A 27,428-nucleotide genomic window follows, 5' to 3' on the forward strand; every position below is an offset into this window, starting at 1 on the left:
AGTTTACTGAATGAGCTCGATACAAAACTGCAGTACATTAAAATTTACTTTATTTATCATGAATACATCACCCTGAGCGTGTATGGTAATGTAGAGTAAGTACATTGTGCAAAACAAGACATTGCTCAACCTCACAGGTTTTATGATCTAAAGCAGCACAGGCTCAGAGAGAGGGTTGCAACCACACAGAGTGACATGAAAGAAGGTGATAAACAGGAAAAGGAGACCAAGGGAGCAATCTATAGAAGAGTACACAAAACATGCCTGGTGTTATAACAAGTGAAAAGAGATGGTGGAAAGCGATCTCTGAGACAGGTAACTTTCATATTTCTCATGTGATGCATGGAAACTGTACAACAGGCATGAGGACAAGTGCTAATGAGAAACAAAGTGGGGAAAGTAACCAAAATGCTTCCCGATGTACTGTATTGTATTTTCTAAAGGCCAACCGATCCTAAATTCTCAATTACTGAGGGACAATATTAACTCGTGGCTATATTTGCTTTCCATAAGATACTCTTCTATAACCTTATGCTACTCTGAAATCTTCTATAACCTTTTATGAGTAACGTACCCAAATAACTGGATGTGAATACGTTTAACCTTAATTTGGGATACTGCAGATTATGTACTATATGTACCTTACGACTTTCACACCAAATTTTGTACTTTGGGATCATTTAAAGCATTATACCCAGATATACAGACACACTTTCCTTACCCTGCGTGTTAGATCATTTTAACGTTAGCTTTAACAAAGTTTTTATATCTCTGTCTGCACAGTCACAAACCTAAGGCTGTAGCAGGGGAACTTGCTCATTTGATAATCTTTAGGAGTCTTAGACCCCACACTTCCTTTTACTGAAACTGGCCAGCTACAGCAGCTGCACCTTGACCCGCTGCTCGAAGGGGCTTTTTCTTCCCCCTCCTCCCCCACCCCTGCCGCCAACCACCGACAGGAGACACCCCCCGGCCCGGCCCCGCCCCTGGGCGCGAACACTCCCCGCAAGGGGACAGAGTTCAGCCCGCCCCAGGCAGAAGCGCTCCCGGGGGCTCGAGGCTCGCAGAGGCGCGGGGCTCGCCCCAGGGGCCGGGCTCGGCCAGCGGGGACCTGTCGCTGCCGCGCGGCCCGGGCTAAGGGGCGAGGCCAGGCCCCGGTGTGACGGGGAGGGCCCGGGGGAGCCGAGTACCGATGGAGGCGGAAGCAGACGGGGGGGGGGGGGGCTCTGTGCCCGGGCAGGGGCCGCCTGGCCCCCCCGCCCACACTCACCGCGAGCCCCGGGCAGGGGCGGCAGCAGCAGCAGCAGCAGCGCCAGGAGCCCCCGGGCGGCCGGCGGGAAGTGCGGAGCCGAGACCATGGCGGCGACGGAGCGATGCCGCCTCGGAACTGCAGCTTCCGGCTCTGGCGCAGCGACCGGCCGCGGCTGTCAAGGGGCGGGGCGGGGCCGGCCGGGAAGGGGCGGGGCCGTCTCGCGGGCGCGGCCGGTCCCTTGTTCCGGTCGGTGCCGCCGCCCCCGCCTCTCACGGGCGCGCAGGCCCCGCTTCCCCCCGCCCCGGCGCTGCAGCCAGGGCCCCGCCGGGAAGCAGCCCTCGACAGCGGCCCGGCCGCTCCCGCCGGCTTCGGGTCCCCGGCGGAGGAGGCGGGCGGCGCGGCCGCGGTCCTGCGTGTTTCCCGGCCGCGCTGCGGGCGGGGGCGGGGGCGGGGGCGGTAGCGCGGGAAAGCTTCTGCTCCACTAACTGGGTTCGTCTCTCAGGGCCCACAAGTCCCCCTTCTGCGGGGATGCCCTTTCAGAGATTTCTCAGCACCCCGTCAGAACTTCTGAAACGTGCATCCGATGAAGTGAGCTGGAGCTCACGAAAGCTTATGCTCTAATAAATTTGCTAGTCTCTAAGGTGCCACAAGTCCCCCTTTTCTTTTTGCGAATACAGACTAACACGGCTGCTACTCTGAAACCTGTTTAAAAGAAGATCGCCAAAAGCTCACTTCAGAAGTGAGCTGTAGCTCACGAAAGCTTATGCTCTAATAAATTGGTTAGTCTCTAAAGTGCCACAAGTCCCCCTTTTCTTTTTGAGACGTTAACGCGACTAACAACCGTTTAAGTCTGTCTGTCTTGCTGCCGCGTCTTTCAGTGGGGGACGTAGGCCGCAATCCGGCCCGTCTTCGTGTCTTCCTCTCCCAGCACGGAGCGAGAACATTTCAGCAACTGTAAAGTGGCAGCGTAGACACGGCCCCGTCTCCACCTTTGGTCCTCCGCACAGACAGATTCAGCTTCCAAGTTTATTAGGGCATAAGCTTTCGTGAGCTACAGTTGCATCCAATGAAGTGAGCTGTAGCTCACGAAAGCTTATGCTCTAATAAATTGGTTAGTCTCTAAGGTGCCACAAGTCCCCCTTTTCTTTCTCCTTACAGTGTGGATGATAAACCCATTGCTTCATGTTCTCTGTGTGTATATCAATCTCCCCTCTGTTTTTTCCACCAAATGCATCCGATGAAGTGAGCTGTAGCTCACGAAAGCTTATGCCCTAAAAAATTGGTTAGGCTCTAAGGTGCCCCAAGTCCTCCTTTTCTTTTTGCGAATACAGACTAACACGGCTGCTACTCTGAAACCTGTCAGCTTCTCAGAGGTGCTTTCCAAACTATGCAATTTGCTTTGTCAGCAGGTGCACCTGCGCTGCTGGAGGAGATGCTCTGCATGTGCACCCGTGTGGTGATGCTGTTGTGCTGGAAGGTGTTGATGGCGCTCAAGCGAGTCTTTGATTTATAGATAATCACAGATCTGGTTAAAGAGTGTGTGCACGCACACTGAAAGCTTTGTCTCAGGCTAAATGGAAAGAACAATTAAATGCTCCTTTTGTGTAGTGAAGTAGCTGGAAACAACAGAAACTACCACCCAAGGCAATGGGCCGCATTGCAAGGCCAGATCAAATATAAAAAAATGTACCCTCAAGAAATTAAGGGTTTCCCCTGGGAATGGTTGCAAATGCAGAGGAAGGGGATTGTGTTTAGTAAGCTGTATGTGTTAGAGGCAGAAAGGGCTGAGAGAAGGAGCTGAGACACAGGGCATCTTGGGCAGAGGACACCCTGAGGAGGTAGATTTGGCAATAACGAGAAACATCCTTCTGTTTGTACTGTGTTCAGGGAAAGAGCACTTGGTGTACATTCTTTGTAAACAGGACTTCACTAAAGAATATATCCAACTCCTATCAGTTTCTTCTCCTCAAGGTAAACCACCTTGCAAGACTAGTGGCTCAGGCTCAGGAATAAAAACTCTTTGCACATTCGGTGAATTGCATCAGGCTTAGCAACTCTGAGCATTTCAGGCAACCCAAATAGCACCTCTAATTTAGGAGTACTAAGTAACTCAAGTCTTCAGTATCTTTTTACCAAGAATTTGAAAATGTACTTCAACTGGCGCAAAACATGGCAAAAGGCTGTTTCCGCTCAGAGCAGGAGAGGTTTGATAGAATTTCACTCCTGCTGCTTAAGCAACAATCGGCTTTTACTTTTCTTTGGCTAGTCAATTTAGTGCTGGTTAAAGGGAGGGAAGAATAGCACTGACCAGAGGCAAGTACAAGCAGGCACAGTGCAATCTTCCCCTACACAGCGTTGTCAGCACTGTCAATCCCCTGCTGTCCGTGGCAGGAGCTCCCGCCGGGCTGTGCCAGTGCTCCTTAATTCTATCTACAACATGCCCTTCTATTTAACAGTTAAACCCTCCTTTCACTCCCTGTTTTAGGCAAAGAATGGGATTCTTACCAGCAGTACTCTCTCCTATTTAATTCAGAGCCTCTTCTCTGGAGTAATGTTTTCCCTTCAGTTAAAGCAGTCTTTGAGGTATTTAAATAATTAGTTACATGTTTCAAATTATCTCCTAGGAGACAGACATGCAGATTCCCCAAAGAGAAGGATGACACAAGATAAGATTCCTGAAGTGCCCTGGGGAGAAGGATGTCTTTGTGGTTCAGGCAGCAGACTAAGAGACAGGAGATTAGTGTTTCTTTCCATTCTGCTGTCTGTTCTCTAACAGACTCGCCATGTGGACTTGAGTAAGTCTGAATCTTTCTGTGCCTCAGGTTCCTAGTCTCTAACCTGGATATAAGACCAACGTACCTCCCTTCCGGGGAGGTGCAGGGATAAGTCTATTAATGTTTGTGTTGTGTTTCAATGGCACCGGCAATGAGCCCAACCCCATTGCAGGTTATAAATTGATAGTGCGTCAGCACCTTTATTTGCTTTCCTAGGATTACAGTCAGTTTTACTGGATAGTATTTATTGCAGGGCCAGCAAGGGAAAGTGCACCCGAGACTCATGTATGAACATAGAAATCACCCTCTCTAGATTGGGTTTGATCTGAACTGACACTGATCTGACAAAGGTCTGTAGAGGCATATTTCTGCCATGCAGTTAATGCAAAAGAACCAAACCAGGTGTACAAACCATGTAGCCTGGTAGCTCAAATGATTCCCTTGAGCTCCCTGCCCTGGTTTTGGTCAGCACAGCCACCCTCTTATCTCTCTCCCCTCTTTGAAGCCTAGTATACCCATTGCTGACAATAGGTGTCAGCAGTAGTTGCAGCTGAACCAGTGTTAAGCATGAAGAAAAGGAGTACTTGTGGCACCTTAGAGACTAACAAATTTATTAGAGCATAAGCTTTCGTGAGCTACAGCTCACTTCATCGGATGCATTTGGTGGAAAAAACCGGTTAACTAAGTACAAATTAGGCAAATTGTGGTTTTGGTACCATTTCAGGAACCATGGTCATTGTCAGCAGTGAGTAGTTTTCTTAAAGCGGCCATGGCCAGAGAGTCTTTTGCAAGGCTTTCAGCCTAAAGAAGCTCAGCTGCCCTTAGCTTCCTGATCTGCCCAACAGCGCTTTAACATAGAGTGAAGACGTACCCAGAGTCTCTCTCGCCTCCAGCAAAACAGAAAAGCAACAAAAGAACTGACATACCAAAACCAAACAGCACTTTGGATTTTGTTCCTTTGCTGACTGCTTCCTGATAAAAGGTTTTAGCTTTGGAGCATGCAGGTATTTGGCAGAGATGCATACATTAAACAACGTTTGTGTCTGTACTGAGACGGGAAACGGAATGGCTTAATTTAGATGGGGATGGGTGAGACTTGTCCAGAGAAGTGCCAAAAGAATTGTGATTTTTACGCAAGAGGAAAAACGGGAGGGGAAGTGCAAAGAAGACGCCGAAGTCTGAATTTGGGAGGAGACAGAGACTACAGTGCAAAGAGTGTTGCCTAAATTCACGGCCGATATAAATTGGCCTTGCCCTAGTGAAGTTAGTTAGTGCCTATTTACAGCAGCTGAGAATCTGGCCCTGTATTCACAGCATAGGAAGACAGGCCATCACAGGTGTAGTAGAAAGGGAGAGCCTGAAACATGAAGCCTGGTATCAGAACCCTGAACTAAAGTAGTAGTCAGGCCCTGCTGATATAAAGCAAAATTAGCAAAAGCGATCTGGCCCTGTTATATAATACATGACTGCTTGCAAGTTCACAGAACCTGAAAGAACAGGGCTGGTATTGCAAAACCACACACATTCCTAAGAAGCGCTAGGCCCAGGACACTCACAGAAATACATTCCAGAAGGGTGACGGTACCAGAACACCCCATATCAAGTATGTTACAAACGCATGCCCCAAAGATAAAAGGAACATGTTGACCCCCCCTAGAGATAAGGACAGGATGACACTGATGGAAAGAGGCGTTTGACTGAACCAACATGTACAAGGTAAAGGGTAGTAACTAACCATGTCAGAGGGGCAATACGTAATGTGTTTGTATCAGTGTATAAAGAAGGGTCTCAGAGGGAGTGTCTTTGTCTGGCCGAGGAGGGAACAGAAAGTTGTAAGAACGGCCATAAGGGGTCAGACCAAAGGTCCATCTAGCCCACTATCCTGTCTTCCAACAATGGCCAATGCCAAGTGCCCCAGGGAATGAACAGAACGGGTAATCATCAAGTGATCTATACCCTGTCTCCCATTCCCAGCTTCTGGCAAACAGAGGCTAGGGACACCATCCCTATCCATCCTGGCTAATAGCCTTTGATAGACCTATCCCCCATGAACTTATCTAGTTATTTTGAATCAACATATTCTGGATACGAGTTCCACAGGTTGACTGTGCAGCGTGTGAAAAAAATGCTTCCTTTTGTTTGTTTTATATCTGCTTCCTATTAAAGTCCTGCCATTCACTGAGCCCGTCCATTGTTACAGGAATACATGTGCTAGCGTAACTGTAGACATTGATCTGGGGAGCTAGGACCATGCTTTGTCAACAATAAACCTGGCTAGGTGCCTTTGCTACTGAAACGGGGCTGTGGTTTAATTGGGCAATTCGATGGAGGTGTGCTGTGTCCCCTAGCTGCACAGAGCGGGGATAGCACAACACACACATAGCCAACAACAGGCAGCCTACCCTACCATAAGCGGGTAAAGCCCACTTTGACCACAGCAGCCAAAAGCATGTGCTTTATGGTAGCTCCTCTCAGAAAGAGTCCCTGATCTCCTGCGCTTGGCTGTGTTCTCTTCGGATGGCAGGCCTTCTCCTCCAGCAACCGTCATCTAGGCTGCCTTACATTCTGTTCAACTGCCCCAGCCCCACTGCCTCAGGGCTTGGCCATGCTAACGTTGCACCGTGAGCTGGCTCTTCGCAGCTCCTCCATTGTGCATTTAAAACACAGCAGCGCTGATTTGCACGTTTTCTTCCCCTGGGTACTTGGTCACTTTTAATTCTGGCATCTCCTGCCCCGGGCTCTCTCCCATTGGCATTACTCCTGCACCAGCCCCCAACACAGACAACACCCATGGGCCCACCACAGTCAAGGTTCACAAGGGATTCATCAAGACAAGCTCAGATGGGAACCACTGCACCTGACCCAAATAAGGTTGCATACACAGAATGGAAGCAGGGCCTCAGATAAGCCATCGCTGCCAGCCATAGGGTGGGCTACATAGATTTTTGGTGGGCCACAAAGCATGTGGTGTAGCACTGGGGTAGGTACCAATGCACCACGCAGGAGGCCTCTCCTCACCCTCATCATCCAAGGAACTGAAATATCAAAACCAAATATCTTCAAGCTGTATTTTCCAAAAGAGTGCAGCATGGGAGTGGTGTATATGAGATGCTGAGCTCTTTTGAAAACCTTACCCTTAGCTTTGGTGCCTAAACAGGAGCCAAATTCTTTCGAAAAAATCTATTGCAGGGGCTGAGATTTTAGTCTGGCTGGCCCCAGGGTGGTGATGAATTTTCAGAGTAGCTCTTCTTAATAAAGCTTTTAGTTCTGAAGCGTGCAGACCTTTGGCAGAGACATGGAAAATGAAAGCCTTGCATCATCTTTCTGTATGCTCATAAACGGAATGATTTAATTTAGCAGGGAACCGTGAAAGACAAATATCCGCCTTCCTATACAGTGTTTGATTTGGCAAAAGTGCCAACCGGAAGAAAAGCTGAGAAGGTCACTGCAGACTGCATCTGCGGACACAATTGCTAGCTCGGGACGGGGATGGGTCCAAAGGGGTTTTTTTTGCATTTGGCTGGTGGCAGCATTTACCAAGCCAAGGTCAGAGAAAAGTTGTAACCTTGGAGTTTAATACAAGCCTGGACTGGCAAGTATTAGTTTTTTAAAACCTTGCAGGCCCCCACCTCCTGCACTCGAGGTGCCAGAGAGTGGGGATTCAGCCTTGACAGTTGTGATCTGCAAAGCATCTGTTACCATGGAAGAATGCTTTATTTCAGGCAGTGGGGTTTGTCATAGCCCAATCTGGAAAATGGCCGTTTTGAAGGGGGGGGGGGGAAATCTCAGTAGAACAACTCATTTCCAGGTACTTTGCTTGAGGGATGGCTATTGTCTTAAGTATTGTGAAACATGAAGGAGAGGCAGAGATTCAAACACTCCCTAGGATTCATTTGTGCAAATAGTAACCTTGTGCTCTAACTATGCAAAACTACTTACGTACGTAGCTCATTGCGTGGAGATGACTTAAAGAGCCACCCTTAGCACTGACGCAAACAAAAAAAGGTTGTGAGGGGAACAGTGTGTAAGGCTTTCATTTTCCATGTCTCCAAAGGCCTGCATGCTGACTACCCTACCTTGTGCAGGGCTGTGTTTGTGACCAAGAAGCTGGGAATAAGCATAGTGCAGCACAGGTCCAGCCACATGTCCATGCCCCTGGAAATGCCCCAAGGACACACTGTACTGGAAATCCCTGCAGGGATGCATCAGAGCTATCAGATCCATGGACTGTTTGGCTGAGAAGCAGAAAGATTAATTGGGCCCCGCCGCATGATTCCAGCCACCTTCACTCAGGCATTACATCACTTTGTGGCTTTGGCTCTAGGGTAGGGTGACCAGATATCCTGATTTTATAGGGACAGTCCCGATGTTGGGGTCTTTTTCTTATATAGGTTCTTATCACCCCCCACCCCCCTCCCGATTTTTCACATTTGCTGTCTGGTCACCCTACTTTAGGGGCAAAAACTGAGCCCTTAGGTTTCATACCTGAGATTGGGCAATAAGTGCAGATTGAAACAAAGAATAAGTAACTGGCATGAATGTGACGACTAAGAACAGCATCCTCAAAGCTTTATATCAGGGCAATAAAAGGCTCTTTGGTTAGTCAGTGATGACACAGGAGGAAGATGCACAAAGTGCATCAAAGTGCACAAAGGGTGGAATCGCAATGAAATGTGCTATTGATTGAACAATAGAAAATGCTGCTAAATCTCTCGGTAGATCTTTAAGGAGAATTAAACTTCGTTCACTACAATATACTGTAGTGAGCAAGATGCTAAAAGGGCTCTGTTTTCCCCAAGAATCTGATTTTTAGCAAGTCATTTTGCTCCTTCGAAGAGTTTTTCTTGAATAGGGGGAGCAGTTCCAGTAAAGCTCCACAGCAAGCTAGAAGGACCTTACACTGGCAGAAGCCAGGAGCCATATTCCCCTTTGGCTGAAGGGAACAGATCCATATGAGCAACTGAACAGACCTAGTAAATCATCATCATGTCCCATTCATCCCCTGCAATGAGTACAGGCTTCTTTTAGCAAATTCTCAAGTATCCTGCTCTCATACATACAAAGCTGGGTCACATACAGTCACAGCCAAAACGTGGCATGCACTTGTTATGTAAACATTAGCAGAACTCTATGCTGGGAAGAGTTTGAGGGACTGCTGTAAAAAAGTCACAATAAAGGAGTCCCTGAATTGAAAAAGTAATTCCTGGGATGATTCTTCCCATAACTGCTAGATTTCTCCACTTCTGGTGAAGATGCTTAGGCACTGGAACTATTTCAAAGGTAACAAAGGGATAAGGCCAGACCGTAGAAACAGGCCCTCTGCTACCAGCCTGACACATACTCACACCAAGCTCTACCTATGTAAGTGCACCAATAACCAAAACTTCTGTTAGCCCAATAAATCAGGACAACAGTCTTATCTCTACCAGACTGTGATTATACAGGCTTCCAGGGCAAGTTTGTTAGATTATGAATGCACTTTCATAGCGTACACAGTATAACCTTCCAAACTCATTTCAGGTGCTAATTAGACACAAAATCAAGAACTGGGACCCAATCCTGCTGCCATTACTCACATGAATCATCCTGGTGACTTCTATAAATTACAACTTTTGTGAGGAAGGGCTGCAGGATTGGGCCTTTGGAAGAGAAATCCAAGACAACCACAGGATGCACAAGCAGCAAAATGGTTTCCAGAAATCATTTATGAAGTGACGTTCCTTCTTTAGAGACTGGATTTCCAACACTAACTAGTTTTCATGATACACATTTATGGGAAATAAATATGGACTTTCCTCAGGTTTATGGGTTTGCTTAGCCATCAAAATATAGTTTTTCCTGGGAGGAGATAGTAGAATAAGAGGATGATAAAAACAGATGCTACTAACCTGTGCATTCAGGGGCAGGCCCACTCCACTCTCCATTGACATTAACTTTCGTTGTACAATGAATGGAGGCCTCTCCAATAAGAGAGAAACCCTGGTCACATTTGTATGTTACTGCTGAGCCAAAGAAAAATTCTTGTCCACTCAGAGCATTATGGGATCCACGGGTGACATTAGGAGGTGGAAGACAAGGTATTGCTGAAGCAAAGAACGTCAATATGAAAATTAAAGTTTCCATTGAAGATGAACCGAAGAGAGTTTTCACTAAGAAAGTTGTCTCAGACCCCCCCCCCAAAACCTATTTAGCCATTTGGAAGTGTACTTAACATTGCATTTTAACATTTGAAACAAATACCCCTTTCAGATTCTGAAGGTTTTTCTACTTTTAGGCTTGACCCAACCCAGTACGTCCATTGCTCAAGGAGGATGCTCCATAAAACACCAGCTCTGGAAGATGACCTTACCAGAGTGTGCCCCTCCCCACCATTAGCCTCAGGAAGCCAGAACCTCTTGCCCAGCATCTCTAGATGTAGTATTGTTGCACCAGCAGAAAACTAAGCTTAGACATTTCTTGTGCAGCAACAGATTATAGACTGGACCATCAGCAGCAATATTGACAGACCAAGCCCATAAAGCACCCAAGAGATCAAAGTAAGGTACAGGCAAATTAATTGTGATTTATTCCCAAAGAGCCTCAGATTTTAAGTGGGTAGTCAGGTTTGGGAAAGGTCAAGGCTTCCTGAAGTCATCATCATGCCTTTTACTTAGCAAACAGCAGGGATTACACAGATACAATAGCGAAGAGGTGCCATGAGGCCTGTTGGATTATGAATATTAAACAGTGCCAGGTGAACAATCTAGAAGGGACTTTGTTTTTAAGATTTGATTCTATAGGAGTCATCCAAACACCATGGTTAACCACAGTAGGATTTTATTCTCTCCCCAACCAAACATACATCCTCAAGTTTTACTCTTATTTGGATTAAAAGATGTAAGAACAGAGACTCCTCTGTAGCACTAGCTATGCTGCATCATTTCCAGACATGAACTGTTCTTAAAACCATTGAATTAGTTTACCTTAGCAAAGTGACAGGTTTCAGAGTAGCAGCCGTGTTAGTCTGTATTCGCAAAAAAAAAAAAGGAGTACTTGTGGCACCTTAGAGACTAACAAATTTATTAGAGCATAAGCTTTCGTGAAGAGCTGTAGCTTTAGCAAAGTGGAATCTCCTTATCCCAATTAACTCCATCTCCCACAAGTGCACATTGGGCAGAAGTCGGTCCAATTAATCTGCAACTAAAGAAAGAAAAAAAGGTTCAAGTTTGTTACTGAAGTAATCAAAGAACTAGGTTACAGTTCAGAAAGATGGAACATGGTTTCTTTATGCCAGTAAGTGGAGACAAAGGATTGATCAGGGTCATCTCTGCTATATAACATGATATGTCTAATACCATGGGACCCAGGAACACTAAGTAATTAAAGTCAATCTAGAGCTATAAACTGTTAGCAAGAAAGTGCTCTCACTTCTTGTCTACACTAGTCTGGTGCTTGGGAATGCTTGTTAATTCTCTGCAAAGGGGAACAAGTGATCCTTCTTCTAAATTGAAGATACAAGTAGTAAGGAGTGCAAATATCTCTAACAGGTGGAAGAGGGCTCTAATCATCCCCACTATAGAACTTAATAAATGCCCTGGAAACCATGTTATTTTAGACACGACTGGTCTGCTCACGGTGCTGTCACATGGAAAAAGGGTTTGGACTTGCTGGATAGGAGGCTGTGCCTCCTCTTATGTTTCTAAGACGTAGAAGAGTATTTGAAATGCAAGCTGCCACCATTTTACACCTTAGAATTACTATGCTTTATATGCATAGACACCTCTTCTCTGCATGCCAGTTGGGTTACCCCAGTTGTCAAATGACTCAGCTTAAGCAGCTCACCTTACCTTTCCTCCCCAGAAATGTTTTGTAAAATAAAGATCATACCTAAAGACAACCCATCCTGACAGAAGTGATGGGAAGTCAGCTGCCCTGAGCTGTCACCCACCTGACCCCATCCATATTCAAAATCTGAGCATCTTAACTGTCGAAGACCTAACCTAATCCTTAATCCAGGGAACTCATGGGCCTGCACAAATCCAAGGCCGTCAGTCCATGTAGGCTAGTGCAAAGAAACCCTACCTCTACAAATCCTTCAACTGTGGGTCAACCCACTTCACCCAGAAACGAGGCTGACAACCAATCCACACAAAAAAGCATTTAACTTGCATGCGGTTTGGCGAGCCAGCCACCATCAGGGAGTTACACCTCCCACACCCACCACCATATCTCCTCACTCAGACTGGGGGTCAGCTTCCACCCATACATATCTGACTCTTCTTCCCAGAAGGCTTAACCCCTGCTGACCAGTCAAGCCCTCTAAAGTTTTGATACAGTGAAAAAATACCTGCACTTGTTGGTTGTGTTTTTGGTCCCCCTCCATAGCAATCTATCCAGTTATCTCAACACCCAGAAAACACTCGCTTATTGGAATGAGGCCACAAGCCATTTATGATTCCCCAAGAGTTGCCACATAACCCATATGGACAAAAGCAACAACTGAACTTGACGCTACCCTGATAACTATTGACGAGTCGGAAGAAGTCTGCTTCTACCTGATGCTGCCTTTTATGGGCAATATTCTGCCTCACGATTCCAGCACTGATTCAAGACACTAGGACTGACGAACAACAGCCCGTTACTTGGCAGAGACGGCACCGATCAGTGAGTGCCACATGACCCTTCAGGTGGGGCTTTCCCTTTGGATTCATGATCCAGCAGCTGCTGGGATGACCGATTGAAGGTTCAGGCTGGGATTTCCAAAAGCACCTGAGCGAGTTAGGTGCCCAGCTCCCACCGAAGGACAGCCATAAACGGGTGGGTAGCATCCTTCAACTCCTTTGAAAGTCACAGGTGTAATTCTTAACAAGGGCCCAGCCCACAGCTACAGACATATAGCACACCACTCACTTATGTTCTTAAAATTAAGCAGGCTTTCTAGTCTCATTTTGCCAGACTTCACCAGCAGTTTTACACCAATCTAGGTTCTGTTAATTAGTCAAAAGAAGCAACTTGCCACTCACCTTTCATTACAGGAGAAGTTTGCTGTTGCACCAAACCGGAGATCAGTTAAATCAACCCTGCCATTTTGTAGTTCTAGTGGTTTACATGGTTTTCCTAGAAAAAAACAAGACTAATATTAGTGTTACCTCATATTACCTTAGTGGGAAAAAGAAAAAGGGATATGCTAACTTGCTCCCGCTAACATAGCAAATATTATGGCAGATCAAGCCAATCGTCTAATCCAGTGGTTAACCTTTTTTGGGCTGAGGACCCATTTGTAAATGTTTATGGCCTGTCATGACCCAGTAAATAGTCTGGGCATGGAGACCCTGGGGTGGTTTCGGTCAGGTCCTGCATCCCAGAAGGCTTGGGCCCTGCCTGGCACTCACCCCACAGTGGTGGTTCCTGTGCCAAGGGGCAAGCTAAGCTGGTCTCTCTGCTTCAGTCGTTGCAACCTTCAGGATTGAAACATCACTACAGTTTGGCCTCCACCCCTCGACCGGACCAAATTTTAGAGAGTGGAGTTGTGACCTGGCTCATGGGGTTGCAGTGCTGCTCAGATTTGGCCTACTCACAGTGGCAGATTAACCACTGACCTAATGGGGCCCTTGTCCAGGGGCCCTGGCCAATTGGCCCCCCCGCAGAAAAATGCGTGCCCCAGTGCTCTGACCTGCTCCATGCATCTGCCCAGCGCTCCTGCTGGGAAGCGGGCGCAGGGTCTTGCAAGAGTGCCGGGTGGGTGGGGCAGGGCAAGTCTCCATGCCCCCACCCCGCTCCCCAGCTGGAGTGCCTGGGGAGGAAGACAGGGAGACTGCAGGTAGAAGGGGCAGGAAGGGCTCCCCCAACTTGCTCTGGCCCATGGCCCCACAAACCCCTAATCTGCCTCTGACTGCCCAGGCTGCTGTCATCATGACGGCTGGTCCAAACCTGAGTGGCGCTGGAATCCTGGAGATTGTAGCACGCAAAGCAGGGAGGTGAGCCACAGGAGATGCCATTTGACCCTTTGAAACAAGTCTTCTGGCAACCCTATTTTATGTCCCAACCCACAAGTTGAGAAACCCTGGTCTAGTCTTATCTCCTTTCTGACAACGGCCAGTCACAGAAGCTACAGAGAAACCTGTAAAACTTACATTATGGATAATTATGCCCACAGGAGGCCAGGTGGACGAGGAAAGATTCCTCCTAACCCCACAGTTAATGGCTCCCCTCCTATCCCAAAGAGGAGTAAGCCAACTAAATTATCCAAAGTACATATATTTACATTGCCAAATTAAGGCCCAGACCCTGAAACACTCACATGCATAACTATATTTACCTGGGTAGACCCCTTTGATTTATATGGGATAGTTCACAAGTGATGTTAAAAACCATTTTAAGTATTTGCAAGACAAGAGTTTGAATGTCTCATCATTCTTTGAATTCTACCAAACTCTTTACTTCGAAGTCTCATGGCACTGAGTTCCATGGATTAATTATGGATTTTGTCAAGCAATTTCCTGTTATCAGTTCCGTGGGAATCCCAATTTTAGGCAAATAAAAATTCTTTTCCTCATTTAAACTCAATGACAGAGATTCTCCTCGCCCCCTAGAACAAGAATATCTGGAAAATTATTTATGATGCTTTATCCACTAATGGAAGCTTTATTTCTACAAAAGGATAAACAGTATCAGAAATTCACCATTGCTTCATGGAGTTCAAAACAGAATGACCATATCCATGCGAAGTTAGAACTTTTTATCATGATTAACTGAAAGAACTTCTCTCTTGATTCAGGGAAGGCACAAAAATTGCCTTCTGTTTATTAAGCAGCTGACTCTGCAGAACACTACTGCACATGCTAATGGCCCAATGACTTCTTGCAATTACATTGCCAGTGAGGCTTACATCTTGCCAACGTCTCTGAGGAAGCTCATAGTAGGTAGGTGATATGGAAGGGGGGGGTTCAGCTGTTGTGACCTGCACTGGATGTGCCATGTTTGTCTTTCTTCCACAGGACAGAATCGACTTTGTCTGTACAAAGTGCAAGCTGGTCTCCATATTGGAAGAGAAGATTGAAGGTCTGGAGCAACAGGTAACGACCCTGCGTTGTATACGAGAGACTGAGGATTTTCTGGACCAAACTCAGGATAGCCTTCTAGGGGCACAAAGCTCTAAAGATATAGAGCAGGTTGCACAGAGGAGCCAAGAGGCCAGTGAAGAAGCTTGGCAACATGTGACCTCCAGAAGAGGTAAGCGGAATGTCCGGGTTCCAGTAACACAGACACAGGTAACTAACCGCTTTCATGTTCTCTCCACAGGTACCATTGCGGAGAATGGACCAGATGATATGTCTGGGGGGAGAAAGCAGAAGGAGACTCCGCTGGTTGGGAGGCATGAGATGCGATGTCCTGAGGTTGGGGGTTCCACGACCACCACTCCCAAGAGGAGAAGGCGGGTGGTGGTGGTCGGGGACTCTCTCCTCCGGGGGACTGAGTCATCTATCTGCCGCCCTGACCGGGAAAACCGAGAAGTCTGCTGCTTGCCAGGGGCTAAGATTCGTGATGTGACGGAGAGACTGCCGAGACTCATCAAGCCCTCGGATCGCTACCCCTTCCTGCTTCTCCACGTGGGCACCAATGATACTGCCAAGAATGACCTTGAGCGGATCACTGCGGACTACGTGGCTCTGGGAAGAAGGATAAAGGAGTTGGAGGCGCAAGTGGTGTTCTCGTCCATCCTCCCCGTGGAAGGAAAAGGCCTGGGTAGGGACCGTCGAATCGTGGAGGTCAACGAATGGCTACGCAGGTGGTGTCGGAGAGAAGGCTTTGGATTCTTTGACCATGGGATGGTGTTCCATGAAGGAGGAGTGCTGGGCAGAGACGGGCTCCAACTTACGAAGAGAGGGAAGAACATCTTTGCCAGCAGGCTGGCTAACCTAGTGAGGAGGGCTTTAAACTAGGTTCACCGGGGGAAGGAGACCAAAGCCCTGAGGTAAGTGGGAAAGCGGGATACCGGGAGGAAGCACAGGCAGGAATGTCTGTGAGGGGAGGGCTCCTGCCTCATACTGGGAATGAGGGGCGATCAACAGGTTATCTCAAGTGCTTATATACAAATGCACAAAGCCTTGGAAACAAGCAGGGAGAACTGGAGGTCCTGGTGATGTCAAGGAATTATGACGTGATTGGAATAACAGAGACTTGGTGGGATAACTCACATGACTGGAGTACAGTCATGGATGGTTATAAACTGTTCAGGAAGGACAGGCAGGGCAGAAAAGGTGGGGGAGTAGCACTGTATGTAAGGGAGCAGTATGACTGCTCAGAGCTCCAGTACGAAACTGTGGAAAAACCTGAGTGTCTCTGGATTAAGTTTAGAAGTGTGTGCAACAAGAGTGATGTCATGGTGGGAGTCTGCTATAGACCACCGGACCAGGGGGATGAGGTGGATGAGGCTTTCTTCCGGCAACTCACGGAAGCTACTAGATCGCATGCCCTGATTCTCATGGGTGACTTTAATTTTCCTGATATCTGCTGGGAGAGCAATACAGCGGTGCATAGACAATCCAGGAAGTTTTTGGAAAGCGTAGGGGACAATTTCCTGGTGCAAGTGCTAGGGGAGCCAACTAGGGGGAGCGCTTTTCTTGACCTGCTGCTCACAAACCGGGTAGAATTAGTGGGGGAAGCAAAAGTGGATGGGAATCTGGGAGGCAGTGACCATGAGTTGGTTGAGTTCAGGATCCTGACGCAGGGAAGAAAGGTAAGCAGCAGGATACGGACCCTGGACTTCAGGAAAGCAGACTTTGACTCCCTCAGGGAACAGATGGCCAGGATCCCCTGGGGGACTAACATGAAAGGGAAGGGAGTCCAGGAGAGCTGGCTGTATTTCAAGGAATCCCTGTTGAGGTTACAGGGACAAACCATCCCGATGAGTCGAAAGAATAGTAAATATGGCAGGCGACCAGCTTGGCTTAATGGTGAAATCTTAGCGGATCTTAAACATAAAAAAGAAGCTTACAAGAAGTGGAAGGTTGGACATATGACCAGGGAAGAGTATAAAAATATTGCTCGGGCATGTAGGAAAGATATCAGGAGGGCCAAATCGCACCTGGAGCTGCAGCTAGCAAGAGATGTCAAGAGTAACAAGAAGGGTTTCTTCAGGTATGTTGGCAACAAGAAGAAAGCCAAGGAAAGTGTGGGCCCCTTACTGAATGAGGGAGGCAAGCTAGTGACAGAGGATGTGGAAAAAGCTAATGTACTCAATGCTTTTTTTGCCTCTGTTTTCACTAACAAGGTCAGCTCCCAGACTGCTGTGCTGGGCATCACAAAATGGGGAAGAGATGGCCAGCCCTCTGTAGAGATAGAGGTGGTTAGGGACTATTTAGAAAAGCTGGACGTGCACAAGTCCATGGGGCCGGACGAATTGCATCCGAGAGTGCTGAGGGAATTGGCGGCTGTGATTGCAGAGCCCTTGGCCATTATCTTTGAAAACTCGTGGCGAACGGGGGAAGTCCCGGATGACTGGAAAAAGGCTAATGTAGTGCCCATCTTTAAAAAAGGGAAGAAGGAGGATCCTGGGAACTACAGGCCGGTCAGCCTCACCTCAGTCCCTGGAAAAATCATGGAGCAGGTCCTCAAAGAATCAATCCTGAAGCACTTAGAGGAGAGGAAAGTGATCAGGAACAGTCAGCATGGATTCACCAAGGGAAGGTCATGCCTGACTAATCTAATCGCCTTTTATGATGAGATTACTGGTTCTGTGGATGAAGGGAAAGCAGTGGATGTACTGTTTCTTGACTTTAGCAAAGCTTTTGACACGGTCTCCCACAGCATTCTTGTCAGCAAGTTAAGGAAGTATGGGCTGGATGAATGCACTATAAGGTGGGTAGAAAGCTGGCTAGATTGTCGGGCTCAACGGGTAGTGATCAATGGCTCCATGTCTAGTTGGCAGCCGGTGTCAAGTGGAGTGCCCCAGGGGTCGGTCCTGGGGCCCGTTTTGTTCAATATCTTCATAAATGATCTGGAGGATGGTGTGGATTGCACTCTCAGCAAATTTGCGGATGATACTAAACTGGGAGGAGCGGTAGATACGCTGGAGGGGAGGGATAGGATACAGAAGGACCTAGACAAATTGGAAGATTGGGCCAAAAGAAATCTAATGAGGTTCAATAAGGATAAGTGCAGGGTCCTGCACTTAGGATGGAAGAATCCAATGCACCGCTACAGACTAGGGACCGAATGGCTCGGCAGCAGTTCTGCGGAAAAGGACCTAGGGGTGACAGTGGACGAGAAGCTGGATATGAGTCAGCAGTGTGCCCTTGTTGCCAAGAAGGCCAATGGCATTTTGGGATGTATAAGTAGGGGCATAGCGAGCAGATCGAGGGACGTGATCGTTCCCCTCTATTCGACACTGGTGAGGCCTCATCTGGAGTACTGTGTCCAGTTTTGGGCCCCACACTACAAGAAGGATGTGGATAAATTGGAAAGAGTACAGCGAAGGGCAACAAAAATGATTAGGGGTCTAGAGCACATGACTTATGAGGAGAGGCTGAGGGAGCTGGGATTGTTTAGTCTGCAGAAGAGAAGAATGAGGGGGGATTTGATAGCTGCTTTCAACTACCTGAAAGGGGGTTTCAAAGAGGATGGCTCTAGACTGTTCTCAATGGTAGCAGATGACAGAACGAGGAGTAATGGTCTCAAGTTGCAATGGGGGAGGTTTAGATTGGATATTAGGAAAAACTTTTTCACTAAGAGGGTGGTGAAACACTGGAATGCGTTACCTAGGGAGGTGGTAGAATCTCCTTCCTTAGAGGTTTTTAAGGTCAGGCTTGACAAAGCCCTGGCTAGGATGATTTAACTGGGACTTGGTCCTGCTTTGAGCAGGGGGTTGGACTAGATGACCTTCTGGGGTCCCTTCCAACCCTGATATTCTATGATTCTATGATTCTATGAATTAGTCACATGCTTCTGTCCCATGAAGGCCAGAATACGAGTGTCAAAGGCTGTGCAAGTAAGTCCCATCGGTATTATATAACAGTAGTATACAGCTTGATAGTATTCATCACCATGTATTTTTGACAGGTTTCCATGAGGCATTTAGGACTGATGTCCTGCCCTCCAGTTCCATTGGTGTCAAGGTTTGACACCATCAGCCATTTTGAATTTTTATTTTTTACATTGGAATAGGAGGAATGTTGCATGCTTGTGCTTTGATACATTTGGTTGGTTGTTTAGAGAAAAATGGTTGAAAGAAGAGAGTGAGAAAGCTTAAAGATTAAAAAAAGGAAGCTTTAGTCAGGTTTAGAGGAAAAAAGGAAAAAATAAGCACAGGGCAAAGAAAAAAGGTTTTAGAAAAAAAATAAAGCAATAGGAGAGGCTGTGTTACTGAACACATGCAGAGCAAAACGTCCTACTCCAGCGATTGTCGGTAGTGAAATGATAGCTGTTCTCGGAGGTGGCCCTTGGGAGCTAGCCCCATCTTTCGGTGTACCCATCCGTAGCTGTTTTACAGCTACATCACAGAATGCACTTTTTGAACCAATCCTTTCATACCAAGATTCTAAAACAAGAGCCTTTCAAAAAAGGACTATCGTGAAGTGTATTATTTGAAAAACTCTAGCCAATGAGCATTTGACCATGTGTATAAAACCAAATATTTTTGCAAATGGCAGTTTTAAAACCGGTAGCTTAGACAACGGCCATGTCCTTTTACAAGATGCCTCCAGATGCCAAGAAGCCGGAATTGCCGTGGGTGCACCAACTCACGTTCAAAGATAAGACCCATTTACACTTATTTTGCTAAAGAGGCAGACCTGTTGCCGAATCCTGCGTTTCATCCTGAAATTGAACTGAAGAAACAGGAAGACTTTATGGAGTCACGGCCAGTTTTAAAAGACTAAAAAGATAGCATGTGAAAAAATGTGTTGCTGGCTTTGGAGGAAGCAGACTCGAAGGTGGAGGTAAGGCCATCTTTATAACAAATTGATGAAAAATTACAAAATGTTTTATAACTATTTATGGTTAAATATTTTTGTTTTTTATAGGTAGGAATGGAAGAAGAGTGAATACGAGGACATGGCAACCGAGGGACTGCTGGAGGATAGCAATGTTGAGAACCAACTGATACACCCAGAGTCATGGAAAGACTGCGATATTGTTATGCTAAAAGCAAGTAAAAGCTTTACCAGTTGTGAAAAAGCTACTACATTTATGTGTTTAAAAAATGATCTCACACACAGCTGCAACACAGGGTGACCAGCAAGATTAGAGATAATGAGCCCCACACAGTAGCTAGTGCCTGCAGAAATTTTAGTCTAAGCACACATCACTGCCAGACTGAACTAGTAGAATTTCACTTCACCATCCCAGTCCCTCACCAACCTTTACCAAATTCTACATTTTATGAAAAAACAAACAAACAAAAAAAACGGTTTACTATTTTCCTGAAGTTGAGACCTCAACTCCATCTTAAAGTGGCTTTTCAACAATTTCCATTTCATAACCTTAGTGTATGGAAAGTTATGAGCAGAATCACTATGCTATGGAACAGACACAGGCAGCTAATGTGACTTACATCAACCCCCGCCCCCTTCATCTTAAGTCAGCTCACAACAACTTTCAATAGGACTTTTCCTCCTTAACTCACTTAGGCTCTTTTGAAAATACCATTAATTGTGTTTAAAATGCCAATAGCACCCACTGGCCGAGCGACACTAAGCTTCCCAATGCTACCACCACTGGTGGCCTTGTGTACACGGAGGGCTGGTCTACACTAATGCTGTAAGTCAATTTGAGTTACGCAAGTTAGGCAACTGAAGTCGACACAACTTGGATTGACTTACAGCGGTGTCTACACCGCGCTGCGTTGATGGGAAAATCTCCTGTCGACACAGCTTCCGCCTCTCAGGAGGGTGGAGTACAGACATCAACAGGAGACCACTCTCCCATCGACTTAGCATCTTCACCAGACCCACTAAAATTGACACCGCTGCATCAATTGCAGTAGTGCCGATTTAGCCGGTAGTGTAGACATGACCTGAGCCTTTGTCCTGCCTTAAGCAACTAGTCGTCCGACACCAATATAGCTCCATCAGTGCTTAGCTGTAGTGTAGACAGGAAAACTGCTATAAATTGCAGTTTGCACTAGTGCGGCTTACACCTACCCAGGCTTGAAAACATAAACCACACTCATGCAAAACAAGGCTTGATAGGGCAAACCTGATGTTATGCTGGAGAGTTGAACTGCTAACTGAAAACCAGAACACATCCCCAGTGTAGCTATGATCTTAGCAACAGTGAGAAATTACAACATCTAAATCCAGACACATCCTTCAGGTAATCTGAGCAAAGGCAAAGCTTCATTCAACATCTTTGCAGTTTCTAATGAGTATCAGAAATCTGTTTCTATCACATAGATCCTAATCCTATTGTAATGCAGGCAGGATCGAACCGACTGGCTGTTAGCTAAGGCTGTAGAGAAGACTCATTTTAGGTCACTAAGCGGTCTCTGTGCCACTAGATGGGACAGAACACCATACCCAGGAGGTGTGTGGGTAATATTATCACGCTCTTATTCAGTTTGGATAGTATCTTGTAGTTTCCTGGCAGTGCACTGTTACAAGGCTGACAAAGTGCTACCCCTTGCTAGAAAGACCCATGCCCCAGGAAATCATGGATTTTTTGGGGGGTGGGGTGCAAAAAGAAGTACGAGTTTCATCTGCTCTTGAAAGCAGTTAGTGTCCAGATCACAGTAGAGGGGTAGATTTCAACCACATTTTTACATCGCTATTGAGAGTCAGGATGCTATAGTCTTTGTACAGTATTCCTTTTATTCAGAAAAAAAAGACTTAAGTACAACACAGAAATTCCAGTTTTTTCGTTTCATAAATATGCAGATTGCCAAGTAAAATTCTGTACAACTTGTATAAATACAAATTTATGTTTTCAGTGATAGTGACAAAACAGCATTTGGTTATGAACACCTTCTCACCGAAGAGAATTATTTCCTGAATGTAATAAGCTTGCTTTAAATGCTACCAAAAACTTATTTTCAAGCTACTGAAATAGAAAAATAAAGACATTTCCTTTAGGTATGGAATCAGAAGAATTTGATCACAAGTATAACCATTTTACTGCTTACTTATCAGAAAGCGTTCATAAGGAAACAGAGGTAATTTATTTTGGCTCTCAATATGGGCTTAAAAAATGTGATAGGTCTTCTGAATCCACACTGAGTCTTGCACACGTCCATACACTTCACCCTGGGATGCTACACTGAGGACACACAAAATATAAGACTTGGGGTAAGAGTAGTTTGGGGCTGTTTGTTGTTGTTGTTTTTGGAGTTTCCTGGACATGAGAGCAAAGGAACACGGATTATTCTGGAGATTTGATTTTAAAATGGAGGATACATTTGAATTAAACAAAAGCCTATAGCAGTTCAAGGAGTATCTTTGGCATCATTAAATCTGTATTTTAAAAGGGATAAAACATACTTCAAAATAAAAACCTCCAAATAGGAATCTCAACATGCTCTCGCTCGCAACAGCAAAATCCACAACCCTGAATACAACTGTAGTGAGAGGAATCTGGGAATCACGAGAAAAGTTTCGTGCAATCATATGACGCTTGCTTCAATTTTTCCATTTTCTTCCAATATCACATTCACTGCCTGATGAACAAGTTAGTAATCAGCACTACCAGAATGACACGCATCTTTCCTGAAAAACCAAAATAAAGGAAGTTATAACCAAAGTAAAAATGCATAATATCTTGACTTCACTCCCGATGTTTAGGATAATGAGATTTTTCATTTTATATTCTGTCTGAAAGTTTTGTTTTGTTAATTTTAGAGCTACATTAACACAATTATAAATTAATTTCCAATTAAAGCACAGTTGATGCTGTTTCTTCTCAGAGGCCATGTCCAAAACAGAGAAGAGGCAGATAAAAATTCATGAATAGGATTAATCTGTAATCAAAGTTGGCAAACAGTGATAAGTTAGCTATTACATATCCTAAATACAGGAGAACTGGACTATCTATGCTCGCTCCCTCCCCGTAACGCTCAACTATTTAGAGCACTGGAAAGGCAAGGGGGTCATCTATAACATAAACACTGTTTTAGGACATATTAGTTTCTTCCACTGGCCAATCACATTGTACAAGAATCTTATTCAACTGTATACCCCAAGAATACCACATAGAGTACTGTTGAAAAGTCAACGGCACTTTTGTAGCATTGTCAGGGCCCACAGTTTCACAGTGAAACCATTATGAAACACACCTACACCACCTGAGCTCTTCAGCAGAGATCTGTTTAACATCTCCTGCCTGCTGGAAAGCTCCACATACAAAATTGTATCAGCTAAAAGTTGAAATGTAAAGTCTGTATGCTGCTACTCCTCTACCGAATGAAGTCTCGGATCTAAGGATATAATTGCAACCTTACACCAGAAATGAAAGTCCAACATGGGCTTTGTAGCATCAATATTCTTCTGGAGAAAATATTTGTTCTTATATTATCAGAATGGTAATATACTGAAGTAACGTGTATATATGTTAAGACAGAGCTGTTAATGACAAGTTACATCACAAGGACATAAGGCACACAATGCATTCATAACTGCTGTAGTTGACAAAATGGTTATATAGAAATGGAGAATTTAGTGGATATTCACGTAAGTGTCACATTCAACATATCTGTTCAGGCCACAGAACAAAGGTAACCTAAGAAAGTAATTTATAGTCTCAATTTGATATGTTGCAGAATTGTACTATGTTCTTGCAGATAATGGTTCATCAGAACCACACCATCTTTTCACATTGAAGTAAATATTTTCTATAAAAACACCTTTCAGGACCCAAGCAAGGTTTTTTTTTCCACATTCCTGTAGATCACTGAAGCGCTGTTTTGCATCATATGGGCTGAACAGCAGGAAAGGAGAGAAACTAATTCAAGAAAATATGACTCCAGAATTCAAGAGTAAAAATCAAAGTTGCTTTAGCTTCCTTAAAGGAGGCTTTTTTATATCATTAGAACTCCAAAGAAAACTGATGCTGAATATTAGGAAAATTTTTGATGGCAATGGATTTTTTGGGAGGGTGAGGGAGAGGAGGGCAGGGGGAAGTAGTGAAAGCCCTATTACCTGGAACTTTTAAAACTAGCATGGACTAAAATAGTAGAAAAAAAGCATTGTAGAGAACAATCCAGCCTTTGCAGGGACAGGATGATTTGACAGATTACCCTCCCCCCCCCACTTCTACAATTCTATATTTGTGAGGTTAACCAGTTTAAAAAATCCTTACATGTTATTTCCATATCATTAAAAAAATTAAAGATTTTTTTTTACAAAAAACTAGTTAATGCTATTTACTTTTGCATTTCTTTCAATGCACATAGGGAATTTTTTTTTTTTTAACTTTCTAAGCACTAGCACAGTGAAGCATTGCAGAGTATCGCAAACTCTAAGAGAATGTTTAAATCCATAAATCTTTTCTAAAATTTTACGTACAATTTTGTATTAAAACTCAATTGTGAAAGAAATCCCACACAAGTTAAAAATCTATATGCAAGCTACCCAGCTGTGCCCCTTTGAAAGGAGGCAGTTTTAACTCACGCTTCTTATCAATATTAATATTCATATTTCTGCCCATCAAACATCCCCAGGGGACTGCAGCAAACAGGTCTGTCAAGCTTCAGGTTCACATGATTGGGTATATAGGATTAATTTATAATTAGTGTACGTGCTAGTATCCCTTTACTGAATGAAGTCTCAGATTTATTGAAGCATATTGCTCTTCTAGAAAACATTGAAAAAAGAGTTAATAGTTTGGCAAACGATTGGTCAATACGCAATTTAATTAAAGCCAAGTATAAAACTTTTAAAATTGTTTCCTAAAAACTGAAGTTAAATCATTGGAAAAACCTATGGCTTTACATTTTCAGACAGCAAACTGTCTCTGGGATTAAGTTAACACAGAAACAATAGACAATTTTCTTTTCTAATATGCGTGTCTTTTCCTATTTAATAGATAACTCTGGTTAAAATTTATAGGACAAAGTTACCTCATTTAGGATAGTTCTCTTTCAAAACTGTTCCCAGTTAAATCCTAGCAAGTCCTTAGTTTTCATATAGTCACAGAGACTACATAGCAACATGCTCCTTGCAAGTCGTTTGGATATTGGATTTGTTTTACTCTGGCAGTAATAGTCCGTATTAAATGTGAGTATCTTTTCCTCCAACACTAAATATTATTCAAAAGATTTTACTAATTGGGCTTCTGAATTCAATATTACCTTCAACAAGCACCAGGCTTGACTATCATGACAAAAATGCAACACGTCACAACAGGCGTAGTGTTGCTTCAGAGAGATAATGTCTAATAGCTCACGACTTGAATTACATTGCGCTTGAGCACAACTGGTCAATGTACCTTCTCTCAAAAAACATTAAAGGAAAACAAAAATAAAAGGAAAGCTAAAAGTGATACAAAGCAGAAAGGATCTCTCAAGTCAGTTACCTGTGAGGCTGGAGACAGTTCTAAGTTAACAGTTGTAGGATGCTGCACATCTCATTAGCTTAGACACGACTTGGGACACCATGTATTGTTAAAGGCTTATGATCATTGGCCTTGGCTTACAGATGAAGGACAAAATAAGCCTCAGCACCAGAATTCTCATTTACCCTACAAAAGGTATTAGGCAGGTGCTTTGTTGAAATGTCCTGTAAGCTAAGAATGTGTATGATGTGGATGTGAAGATTTGAGTCCCTGCCTACACAGGTGGTAAGCAATACTGCCATTTCTAAAAATTGTAAAACAGTAAAAAGCAGGCTTCCCAGCATCTAAGATGTCTCTCGCAAAGTCAGGGCTAAACACAAAGAAATTTAGATTGAAACTAGATCTTGGTGCAAATCAAAGGCACTTCAGAATCAATGGCGCCCAAGGAAACTTGATTTTAAATGGTAGTTTTTCATTTTAAAGCAATTTTTAAAAGCTTTTACACAGCGTTAATTAGCAGCAAGACAAAATCTTCACTGTAGCGAGCAGAACTTTGAACAGCAGATCAATAGGATTACGTTTTTAGTTAGTCATGTTCACATTTTACAAGCCTGAAAGCATTGCAGACATTTCTGAAGACATGCTCGGTCTGAATCTCTTGGGGTCCACGGGAATAAGCTCTGGGTCGCACACCTAGTTTGAGGGTAACTCAAGTATTCCTATTTTGTTAATGGGAGAAGAAAATCAAAATAGAGAAGACACTTTGGGTTGGGGGATCGGGACAGACACACTAAGGCTGTGTCCATACTGGAGCTGGAGATGCAATCTCCAACTCGGGTAGACATAGCTCAGTGCTAGCATGCTGAAAACAGAAGTGTAGCTGTGGCGGCACGAGTGGCAAGACAGCCTTCCAAGTACAGTGCCACTGCAGCTACGCTTGTGTTTTTAGCATGCCGGCTCAATCAGAGCTAACGCAGGTATGTCTACACCTGAGCTTAAAGTTACACCTCCAGCTCCAGCGTAGACATACACTAAGTTTGAAACCACCACTCATCCACCCATCCTTCCCTCCCACTGGCCAAGGTGAATGTGCCCCAATTTTTCCTTTTTACATAGATCTACAGTTTAAAAAATGGAGCTTTCATTGTCCTTGGTTGTGTAAAGGGAGTGATTTGTAGAAGCTGAGAAACCTATTTTCATGTAATATTCTGAAAATGTAATCTAACTGCTGAATTTACTAAATTGTGCAAAAGTGACTATATGCAGTGAGCCTCTGCTGTGTTCCCCGCCCCCGTACCCTCAGGCTGCTGAGGAGATGGGCTGAGGGTAAGATGGATATATAAGGGCAACTCTTTCAAGTATTACACACAAAAGTCCTACATTAAACATCCTATGTTAAAAGATTAATAAGTCAAGCATCTGCCTCATGAGTTTTTACACGGCACCACTCGAGAGAACATAATACAGTAACAGAAAAGCTCTCTCACCCGGAGTAGATGCCTCACGTAGTGAAGCAGCAGGGAAAAAATTGTTTGAAATGAAGAAACAAACAAATACTTTATGCTATTAACGTATCTTACCATGTAAAGTCCATGCATTGAATTATTTTTTAAATTTTAAGTTACTTACCAATAGCAATCGTGGTACCAGCGTTCAGCCCTAGAAAGAAAAAAAATGCAGGGTGAGCTGAAGTGTTAAGTTATATGAATGCCAGCTAACTATAGGAATCCATTGATTCATATTGGTGCAACATTTAATACCTGAAGCCACGCCCTAAATTAAACAGACTCAAATTAATACCAATGCAAATGCAAATTACAGAATTTATAAGGCATATTGGAAATCATGATCTGACCCCTAGATAATCCAATATTGAAAGAAGAAAGGATACCTGGAAAAGCTGCCTATTACTTGTACATTGTAATAGAGACATGATGACAGAC

At 44.7% G+C, this 27,428-nt stretch overlaps 1 protein-coding gene and 2 long non-coding RNA genes across 3 annotated transcripts in view; 1 reads left to right on the top strand and 2 right to left on the bottom strand.

The window, feature by feature from the left end:
- The window catches only part of LOC119846317 (complement receptor type 1-like), a 158,525-nt gene that overhangs the window by 112,130 nt on the left and 18,967 nt on the right, over positions 1-27,428 (bottom strand).
- Positions 225-24,330, top strand: LOC122457155. The gene is made up of 2 exons (XR_006276536.1): positions 225-315; positions 20,028-24,330. It is a non-coding gene; the product is annotated as an uncharacterized LOC122457155 (long non-coding RNA).
- LOC122457148 lies at positions 22,634-27,108 on the bottom strand. The gene is made up of 2 exons (XR_006276527.1): positions 25,507-27,108; positions 22,634-22,703 (listed from the first exon to the last, which is right to left on the bottom strand). It is a non-coding gene; the product is annotated as an uncharacterized LOC122457148 (long non-coding RNA).

Source organism: Dermochelys coriacea, chromosome 21 (genome assembly GCF_009764565.3).
Source record: "Dermochelys coriacea isolate rDerCor1 chromosome 21, rDerCor1.pri.v4, whole genome shotgun sequence".
Lineage (NCBI taxonomy): Eukaryota > Metazoa > Chordata > Testudines > Dermochelyidae > Dermochelys > Dermochelys coriacea.